This window comes from Hibiscus syriacus, unplaced genomic scaffold, assembly GCF_006381635.1.
Source record: "Hibiscus syriacus cultivar Baekdansim isolate YM2019G1 unplaced genomic scaffold, ASM638163v2 tig00018611_pilon, whole genome shotgun sequence".
Taxonomy (NCBI): domain Eukaryota; kingdom Viridiplantae; phylum Streptophyta; class Magnoliopsida; order Malvales; family Malvaceae; genus Hibiscus; species Hibiscus syriacus.
The window spans coordinates 1-11,757 of NW_024062442.1; positions in this window are offsets into that span (position 1 = coordinate 1).

Here is an 11,757-nt window from a genome sequence, read left to right on the forward strand (position 1 = left end):
AAAGAGAAGATCCGATCATTTGCTATGATGCAAAAGCCAGGGCATGTCAAATATGATTGCCCACAATTAAGAGAAAGGGCAATCAAAGATAAGCACAAGGCTCATGTGGCTACATGGAGCGATGAAGAAGTTCCGATGAAGAGGACAAGAAGTAGCAAACTTGTGCATGGCATTCGGGGAAGATTCTAAGGTAACCTCTAACTCATCTGATTTTGATGATTTATCCTATGATGAGCTATTAGAGAATAATGGGTTGGCTTCGGATTATAGAAATTGTTTTTAAATATAAAAATGACGTTTCAAAATTGAAAAATGAAAATAAACTCATATCCAAAACCAACAACGATCTTGAAAGTAAAATCACGATTTGCAAATCAAACTAGAAGAGTTTGAAAAAAAATTTGGATTTGCAAATTTACTTTCAAAGGTCATTTATGATCATCAAAAGAAAATTGATGATCTTAAAGCTTCTTTTGATAAAGTTGGAACAAAACGTTTTGAAAATGGAGAAAAATTCAAAATCAACTTTGTTAGAAAAATTTTAAAAACTACAATCATAGTGGTCCCCAAAGAACCTCTAATGAAAAAATCGTTAGAAGTATATGGGTTCCTAAAGAGCTCATTACTACTAAAGATAAGGATATCCTACACAAATGGATACCTAAGGGACTAGGATTTTGGAAACTAATGAATATGGACCCAAAATAACTTGGGTACCGAAAATTAGAAATTAATCTAGTTTGTAGGAAAATGAGCATTGCTACAAGGCAAGGGAAACAAATCCAATTCATGGTACCTTGATAGGGGATGCTCAAGACATGACGGAACAAAGCCGGTTCAATGAGCTTAACGCCAAAATGGAGGAGAAGTGACTTTTGGTGATGATTCAAAAGGTCACATTGAAGGTATTGGTACTATTGGTAATATCTTCCATACAAATTAAGAATGTTTTATATGTGAAGGATTAAGCATAATCTATTGAGTATTGTCAATTTTGTGATAAGGGATTCAATGTCATGTTTGATATTAATGGTTGTAAAGTCATTGACATTGCATCTAATTGGATTATGCTTGTTGGTCATAGAATAGAAACATATACATGGTGTATTTAGATTCTATGATATGACTAATTTGTGCCTAGTTGCTAAGGATGAACATGATAGTTGGTTATGGCATAGGAGACTAGGACATGCTAGTATGAGTATTTTGCAACGGCTAATTCAAGGTGATTTAGTTCGAGGGTTGCTAAGCTTAAATTGATAATGATAAAATCTGTGATGCTTGTGCTAAAGGAAAACAAAAGCGAGTTTCTTTTAAATCCATTAATGACGTATCAACTAGTAGAGTATTACAATTTGAAAAATTCATCACGTTTTCAAAGTAATCCAAAACGATAAAGGTACTCTATAACTAGTGTTAGGAGTGATCATGGCACTGAATTTGAAAATCTTGGATTTACTGAGTTTTGTAATTCTAATGGTATTAGCCACTTTTTCAGCACCTAGAACCCCTCAACAAAATAGAGTTGTTGAGAGGAAAAATCGAACTTTAGAAGAAATGGCTAGAACCATGCTTTGAAAATAATTTGCCAAATATTTTTTGGGCGGAAGCCACAAATACCGCTTGTTATGTTGTAAATCGAGTAATGATTATGTCTATTTAAAGAAACTCCATATGAAATTTTCAAAAATAAAAGCCTAACATTAGCTATTTTTATCCTTTTGGATGTAATGTTTTGTTTTAAACAACAGTAAAGAAAACCTTGGCAAATTTGATGCTAAAAGTGATGAAGGAATTTTTCTGGGTTATTCCTTAAATTCTAAAGCTTATCGAGTATTTAATAAAAGAGCTTTAGTTGTAGAAGAGTCTATACATGTTGTTTTCGATGATAATCCCTTTCCGAGGAAGGATTCTTGTGTGAATGATGATGTAGGTGTTAAATACAAATGACGTTAGACATGCGTTGGAGAACCATCATCAAAGGAAAAAACGAAAAATTAGGAAACTGATCCTCTTGAAAATCCAACCATTGAAGAAAGGGAAGTATCTTATCCAAGAGAGTACAACTATGTCAAGGATGGTGAGAATATAGGTGATCCATCCAAAGAGGTAACAACTCGATCTTCTCTTAGAAATATTTGTAATTAGTTTGCATTTATTTCATGCATAGAGCCTAAGATTAAAGAAGCATTAAATGATGAACATTGGATTGGCTATGCAAGAAAAATTAAATCAATTTGAGAGAAGTAAATTATGGACATTAGTTGAAAGGCCTAGTAATAAATCTACTGTAGGTACTAGATGGTATTTAGGAATAAGCTTGATGAGAGTGGTAATATAGTGAGAAACAAGGCTAGACTTGTTGCTCAAGGGTATACTCAAGAAGAGGCATAGACTATGATGAAACATACGCTCCGTAGCTAGGATGGAAGCAATTAGAATGTTATTAGCATTTGCATGTTTTCATGAATTTAAATTATATCAAATGGATGTTAAAAGTGCATTTTTAAATGGTTTTCTAAAGGAAGAAGTGTATTTGGAACAACCTCCAGGTTTTGAAGATTCAAAATTTTCGGATCATGTTCTTAAATTGACAAAAGCGCTTTATAGTTTAAAACAGCTCCTAGAGCTTGGTATGAAAGATTGTCAAACTTTTTAATTGAAAAAGGTTTTTCAAAAGGGAAGGTTGACACTACATTGTTTTTAAAGCATAAAGGTAAAGATTTATTAGTAGTTCAAATTTATGTTGATGATATAATTTGGTTCTACTAATGATGTTCTTTGCCAAGAATTTTCTAAGCTAATGCAAAGTGAGTTTGAGATGAGCATGATGGGGGAGCTCTCATTTTTCTTGGGACTCCAAATCAAGCAAAGAAAAGATGGCATCTTCATCAATCAAGCTAAGTACGTCAAAGATATGCTCAAAAAGTTTGGATTGGAAAATGGCAAACCTCACGACACTCCAATGAGCTCTTCAACAAAGCTTGACTTAGATGAAGGAGGTAAATGTGTAGATGTTAAATTATATAGGTCAATGATTGGCTCTTTGCTTTATCTAACTGCAAGTAGACCGGACATTATGTTTAGTGTTTGCTTATGTGCTAGATTTCAATCATGTCATAAGGAATCACATTTACTAGCTGTTGAGAGAATCTTTAGATACCTTAAGGATACTCCTAGTTTAGGACTTTGGTATCCTAGAGACTCTAGCTTTAGCTTGCATGCCTTTTCTGATGTGGATTATGGATGATGCAAATTAGATAGGAAAAGCACCTCCGATACTTGCCAATTCCTTGGAAATATGTTGATTTTTTGGTTTTCAAAGAAACAAAATTGTGTTGCATTATCTACCACTGAAGCCGAATATATTTCAACTGGTAGTTGTTGTGTACAAGTTTTATGGATGAAACAATAACCTTTTGATTATGGAATTGAAGTTGGTACCATTCCTATCAAGTGTGACGATACTAGTGCTACTTGTCTCACTACAAATCTCATCCAACACTCTAGAACTAAGCATATTGAAATAAGACATCACTTCATTAGAGACCATGTCGCTAAGGAAGATGTAGTTCTAGAATTGTTGATACTTTGCACCTATTAGCGGATATCTTTACAAAACCTTTAGACAATGAAAGATTTGGACACTTAGGAGAGAATTAGGTTTGACCAATTTGACCAACCTATCTTCACTTAGTGTTTAAAATAATTTTAGCATTTTTAAGACTAATGAAAAATGCTTAGAATAGTAATTTTTGATTGCATTCATTGCTATTAGTTAGGAGGGTTTATGATTCTTGATGAAAATTAACTTATGTTCAAATATAGTTTAAAGATTAATTTGATTGTTTGAACATGATTAATTTTTCATTGCCCAATTAATTTTCAATATATGAGTTGCCAATACCACTAGAGAAAGTTAATTTAGCATTTTGTGTGTTTAAAATTGGATTTTAGCATTTTGGTACAGAGGGAATCGATATCCTCATTAGGGAACTGATTCCCCCTTTGAAGGGGAACCAATTCCCCCTAGGGGAATCGATACCCCCATGGGGTTATGGATTTTAACACGGGCATAACTCCTAAAAATCTCAAACCCTCTTCTTCTCTCATTACCACCGTTCTCCTCCTCTACTCTCTTCATATCTCCACTTTACCTCAAAACAACATTTTTAATCGGAATTCTCTTCAAATATCATCTTCTAAACTTGCTAGCATCATTAAAATCGTGCAAACAACATCAAAATTCACTTAATCTCATCTTTCAAGGAAATTTTTTTTAGACTCTCTATTTAATTGATTTTGAACATATGACTAGTTTTAATTAGTTCTAGATAGAAATAGTGATCGGGCATTGATTGTTTAGTGATTAGAAACTAGATATTACAACTAATTTCATCAAAAACACACGAATTTTCCAAAATTTTTGAAATTTTTGAAATAAAAAAAAATTGTTTTTCAAATTATTGTGTTTTAATTGAATTATGTTGTTGTTATGAAAACTATACATATTGTTTTTCAAAACCTTATTTTTCAATAGTTTTCAAAAACTTTGCCCATTAGGATTGGTTTAGAGAACCTTGAAATATTGAGGACTCAATTGAGTTTTAGGATTGATTGAATTGCATACATGTGTTTTCTAAATTGCAGGTTATCCATTCTATTCCGATTTCCTAAACCATGTCCAATCCTAAACGTGCTAGGTCATCATCTAGTCGCTCAAATCGTCAATCCAACCCACCTCCAAATCCTCCTCCTATTCCTGAAATTCCAATTCCTAATCCTAATCCCATTGATCCTAATATGATTATCCAAAACTCGTGCTTCAATCATCCTGGTCCTAGAAATCATCGTTTTTGGTATTATCAATATTTTGACTCTTACAAAATTAGAGAAGAATGTATCCCTTCTCGTCAAGCTATGATTGTAACATCCTCCATGCCGGGTTAGTGATTAATTTGCAAAGTTTCAACATTTGGTGATTAAAGTAGAATAATTATATAGTTTAAAAATAATGGTTAGTAATATGAAATGAATGTAAGGACAAAATGGTCATTTGTAAGGAAAAATTATAATTAAAAAAATGTTATGGGTTATATTAGAACCCACGTGGGGCATTAGTATTCCAGAATCCTCTCATTTCTTCTTCCTTCTTTCTTATCTTCTTCTCTTCCTTCTCCAAACGTGAAGCTTGCAAGTAAAGGTAAGAATCTGAACCTTGGTAGTTTCTTTGATTTTTAGCTTGGAAATTGAAGTTTGGATGTTATATAAGCTAAAGGAAAGCTTATATGACATTAAAACAACAAGATAAGTGTTTTAGAGATAGATTTGGAAAATGAGTTTTTAGATGAAATTTTGATATGGATGAGTTTTTGAAGTTTGAATAAGATTTTTGACTTGTCAATAAGTTAATTAAGAAGTATGAGGTAATAGAATTGAAATTAGAACAAGTTGAAATTTGGGTTAGATTCTTAAATTCTTTATGGAGAATTAGATTTCTAAGTTTTAGAAATATTTAATGGATAATAATTAGCTTAAGTAAGAGTATGCAAGTTAGGAAATAAGAAAGAGGATGATATATGAAGTATTAAGCTGAAAAGAGTGGATTTTCGGGCATAAAAGAGGATTCTGGCAGAGTGCATCGATGCATATTCATAGTGCATCGATGCATAAAGTTTAAAACCCAGAAATTATTTGAAGGTGTATCGATGCATTGGTAATGCATCGATGCACTCTTTTAAATAGAAACATCGAATGCAATTAGTGCATCGATGCATAAGTCATGCATCGATGCATCCCAGTAATAATACAACATCGAATGCATTTTAGCACCGATGCATCAGTAGTGCATCGATGCATACCTTCATTAAAGGATGAAATTGGCTTTTCTATGAGTCTAAGGAATGATAGTTTAGAATATATTAATTAGTATACTGATAAGTATCATTGAATTATTATGTAGATACTGAGCCTACACGAGTTCGGGAACAATCTACAAGTAGGATCGATCGAGGAAAAGGAAAGAAATATAGGTGAGTGCATATGCATAGCATAATTATAGAAATATACTCCATTCTAGACTTGTGATAAGTCTAGATTTTATATCTTGGTACATGAGCATATTCTGTATTATGAGACATGACATGAGTTCATATAAAATGCATTATATGACATGACTATGTGGGAAAAGTTATGAGCTATGTGAAAAGGTAAGAATTTACATGTCTACGCGATATAGACTACGTGAAATGTAAAAGCCCATGTTATGTAGATGAGAACTATAGGTATAGTTGGCATGCCAAGGGTAGAGGGTCTACGCGGTCCTTCGGGACATATGTATATTCTTTGGAACATGTGTGAAGTCTTGAAAGACACATACTTGATCCCTAGTATATGTATATGATTCTTAAGGAATTCTATGTGGTCCTTATGGACATCATTATATGGCACTACGGTGTAATTCTACGCGGTCCTTCGGGATATATATATATTCTGTGGAACATGTGTGAAGTCTTGGAAAGACACATACTTGATCCCTAGTATATGTATATGATTCTTAAGGAATTATATGTGGTTCTTATGGACATCATTATATGGCACTACGGTGCAATTCTACGCAGCACTTCGGTGCATTTATACGAGCTGTGGTGACAGCATAGTGCACAACCTCACATTACTCAGATACCTTAGGTTCTCAGTATGATATCATGGGCCAATAAACTTATTCATACAAATTCATGAATGCTAAAGTAATATGCTTACAGGTATGGATATTGATGATGTAGACTACATTGATTAAGTACATGTTTGCATCTCATTTCATATCATTATGACATGGTCATTACATTGCTTTGTTATTATTATTACATTGTCTCACTAAGTCGATGACTTAGCGTGTGAGTGTTTCACACGTAGGATCCGAGAAAGTAGACGAGACAGGTTAAGCAGCTTGACAGCATTACTCCTGCAACCACCAGATCAGAAGCAACTTAATCAGTAGGTCATTTTGTTATGTAAATGGCAGTTGGCATGTAATTAAAGGGTTAAGTTGTGTATGCTTTGAATATTTTGGTAAACTTATATTACAATATGTATATTATCGTATTTTCTTAATATAAGTTCAAATATTTTGCTATTATTTGTTAAAAGTTGTGTTTTAAAGTCAATGTAGTATCTCTGACTCATATCCGGGTCGGGTACGGGTTGGGGGTGTTACATTTAATGGTATCAGAGCTATGGTTTAGCCGATTCTAGGCATGAACCAGAGTCTATAGAGTCTTTAAATGGAATACATGCCAACAAATAGTGAGAACTTCTGATCTGGTATAGTATGAGTATGTTGTTTTGCTAATAGAACAATGTGTTTATTCTTATTAGATGTCCGGACATAATAGCTCCCGAAGTGAAGCGGGAGAAGATGGGCATGCTGAAAGCAGTAATTCACCTTCCCTGGCCAGGCAAGGTGAAGAACAGGCATCTCAAGGAGTGCTTGTGTAAGATCAAGATACGTTCTTCAGAACGTTAGACGCTATTCTGACGCGTCTTCAACCTTCTGCTCCACTAACTCAAATAATTAATGTAGCAAAAGAGTTGAGAGGTTTAGGAGCTCCCGAATTTAAGGGAGAAGCTGAAGAAGGTCCAGTGTCAGCGGATCTTTGGTTGAATGATTGAAAATCATGTTAGATGGTCTCCACTGTTCCGAAGTGGAGAAATTAGATGGAGCTGTATCTTTATTGAGGGGTCAGGCGAGGATATGGTGGACGAACGCCACCATGAGGATGTCAACTGACCAGTTGACATGGTCTTTGTTTTTAGAAGAATTTAAAAACAAGTATATTGGAGATCAGTTTATCCGACAAATAAAGCAGGAGTTTATGAATTTGAAGCAGATGAGCCGCTCCGAATATGAGTACGAATGTGAGTTTAATAAGCTGAGCAGGTTTGCAGCTGAGCTTGTGCCTACTGAAAAAGATGCTTGCGAATGGTTCGTGGAGGGCTTGCGCCCTAGACTTAAAGAAATGTTGATAGTATTAAACTTGTCCTCGTTCCAGGAGGTGATCAATCGTGCAAAAGCTCTTGAAAGGGCTCAGAATGAAAGATTTGGGGACTCAAGAGTTCAGACATCAAAGAGGACGACTACTTCTTCTAGCTCAGTACCAACAAAAAGGGAAAGAGACTCGGGATTTCGATCACAAACTAGATCAGAATCAGTTGCATCGTCTGCTAGGGGAGCAAGTCAGGAAAGACCTAGACAGACGCAGTCAGTGGAATCTGGTGCTGGGAGATCTACTCCGAGTCAAGGGAGACAATGTCAGCACTGTGGGAAAAACCATTATGGGGCTTGTCGTATGGCTGCTGGGACTTGTTTTCGATGCGGAGATGCCGGACATTTTATCCGGGATTGTCCTTTGATTGTTGGTGAGCCTGCACCATCTGAAAGAGTTGGTTCTTCCTCACAAAGAGGACGAGGAAGAGGCAGAGGAAGGAACCCGTCTGAATTCTCTGCTCAACCTGAAGTTCGATCCACTGCTCGGGTATACAATCTAAAGACAAGTGAAGACCGTGATGACCCTGATATTATAGCAGGTACTTTTCAGTTGTATGATAAATTAGTATTGGTGCTGATTGATCCGGGTTCTAATTATTCTTATATTACAAGTAAGTTAGTAAAGGAGTTGAGGATTCCTATAGAAGCTACGAGTAATGTGATGATAGTAACTAATCCGTTAGGGCATAGTACTCAGGTGGACAAAGTCTGTAAGGGGTGCCCCATAAAGGTTCAGGGAATTGAATTCCCTGCTAATATGATGGAATTACCCTTTGACGAGTTTGAAGTGATTCTGGGAATGGATTGGTTGTTTCATTATTATGGGAATGTCGACTGTAGATTGAAAAAGGTAACCCTGAAGAGTCCAGAAGGAATAGAAGTTAATGTGATCAGTGAAATGTGTAATCCTTTAGCAAATGTAATATCAAGGATGTCTGCCAAGAAATTATTGCTACAAGGATGTCAGGGTTTTCTTGCAAATGTGATTGATTCAAGAGCTCAAGAGAAAAGGTTAGAGGAGATTCCAATAGTTCGAGAGTTCCCTGATGTTTTTCCTGCTGAACTGCCGGGATTACCTCCGGATAGAGAGGTAGAATTTCAAATTGAAGTAATGCCAGGAACCGCTCCAATTGCAATGGCACCTTATCGGATGGCTCCGAAGGAATTGCAAGAGTTAAAGAATCAATTGCGAGAATTGTTAGAAAAAGGATTTATTCGACCAAGTGTGTCACCTTGGGGAGCTCCGGTGTTATTTGTTAAAAAGGATGGATCAATGCGTCTCTGTATTGATTATCGACAGCTTAATAAGGTGACCATCAAGAACAAGTATCCCCTTCCGCGCATTGATGACTTGTTTGATCAACTAAAAGGAGCTTCGGTATTTTCGAAGATCGATCTACGTTCGGGTTATCATCAATTGAAGATCCAGGAGAAAGATATTCCGAAGACAGCTTTCAGAACGAGATATGGTCATTATGAATTCATCGTAATGCCATTCGGAGTAACGAATGCACCTGCCGCTTTCATGGATCTTATGAACATGATTTTTCAGCCCTATCTGGACCAGTTTGTTGTTGTCTTTATTGATGACATACTGGTTTACTCGAAGTCCATTGAAGAGCACATCACACATCTGAGGCTAGTGTTGCAAATTCTCAGGGATAAAAATCTCTATGCGAAATTGTCCAAATGTGAATTTTGGTTAAAGAAAGTAATTTTCTTGGGGCATGTGATCTCGGCAGTTGGGATTAGAGTAGACCCTCAGAAGGTTAAAGCTATAATGGATTGGGAAGTTCCTAAGAATGTGTCTGAAGTTCGGAGTTTTCTTGGACTTGCCGGTTACTATCGAAGATTCGTTAAGAATTTTTCGATGATTGTGCTGCCTCTAACAAAGCTAATGAGAAAGAACGTACCATTTGTTTGGACTTCTGAATGTCAAGAAAGCTTCGAAGCTTTAAAGAGAATTCTGACGGAAACTCCGATATTGGTTCAACCGGAATCTGGCAAGAATTTTGTAGTATACAGTGACGCATCCCATAACGGGTTGGGGTGTGTATTAATGCAAGAAGGAAAGGTGGTAGCGTATGCATCGAGACAGTTGAAACCACATGAAAGGAATTACCCCACTCATGATTTAGAAATGGATGCTGTAGTATTCGCTCTCAGGATTTGGCGTCATTATCTTTATGGGGAGCGTTGTTACTTATATACGGATCATAAGAGCCTGAAGTATCTGATTACTCAAAAAGATTGAATTTGAGGCAACGTAGATGGGTAGAGTTCTTAAAGGATTATGATGTGATAATTGACTATCATCCCGGAAAGGCTAATGTGGTAGCAGATGCTCTGAGTAGAAAGACGTTTGCAGCTTTACGAGCTATGGATGCAAGATTATCTTTAATGGGAGACGGTGGTCTTTGTGCAGAATTAACCCTTAAACCAGTATGGTTAGAACGAATAGGAGAATTGCAAAGTAAAGATGAAATGTGTTTGAAAAGAATTGAACAAGTAAAGAACAAGAGATTAAAGACTTTGAGATTAAGTCAGATGGAAATCTATATTGTAAAGGAAGAATTGTAATACCCGACAATGACGACTTGAAGAAAGAAATTTTATCAGAGGCTCATTGTAGTCCGTTAACGATGCACCCGGGTGGAACCAAGATGTATATGGATTTGAAGGATCGATTTTGGTGGTCAGGGATGAAACGAAGCATCACCGAATTTGTGTCTGAGTGTTTGATATGTCAACAAGTCAAAGCCGAGCATCAAGTTCCATCAGGATTATTGCAACCGCTTTTCATTACTCAATGGAAATGGGAAAATGTTATGATGGATTTTGTTTCGGGGTTACCCTTGACCCGAACAAAAGAGAATCAATCTGTGTAATTGTTGATCGATTAACTAAGTCAGCGCATTTTCTTCCGGTTAGAACGGATTTCTCTATGGAAAAGTATGCAGAGCTGTATATTAGAGAAGTTATTAGATTGCATGGAGTACCTGTTTCCATAGTCTCTGATCGAGACCCTCGATTCACTTTTAGATTCTGGAAATCTTTGCATGGAGCGTTGGGGACTCGTTTAAACTTTAGTATGGCTTTTCATCCTCAGACTGATGGGCAATCAGAGAGAACTATTCAGATATTGGAAGATATGTTGAGAGCATGCGTAATGGAATTTAAAGGATCATGGGAAAAGTATTTACCGCTGGCAGAGTTCGCTTACAACAATAGTTATCAGTCTAGTATAAAGATGGCCCCATATGAAGCATTATATGGAAGAAAATGTCGTACTCCATTAAATTGGTATGAACTCAAAGACCGAAGTGTTCTTGGTCCGGATTTAATTCAAGATGTAGAACAGAAAGTTCGAGAAATTCAGCATAACCTCAAAGTGGCCTCTGATCGGCAAAAGTCCTATTCTGATCTTAAAAGGAAAGAAATTGAATTTCAAGTTGGAGATAAAGTGTTTTTAAAAGTGTCCCCATGGAAGAAGGTGTTGAGATTTGGTCGAAAAGGAAAATTGAGTCCTCGGTTTATTGGACCATATGAGATTGTGAAGAGAGTAGGACCTGTAGCATATCAGCTAACTTTACCACCTGAGATGGAAAAGATACATGATGTCTTTCATGTTTCAATGCTTCGAAGATATAGATCTGATCCCTCTCATATTGTGACACTAGAAGAGATTGAGATTCGACCTGACTTGACTT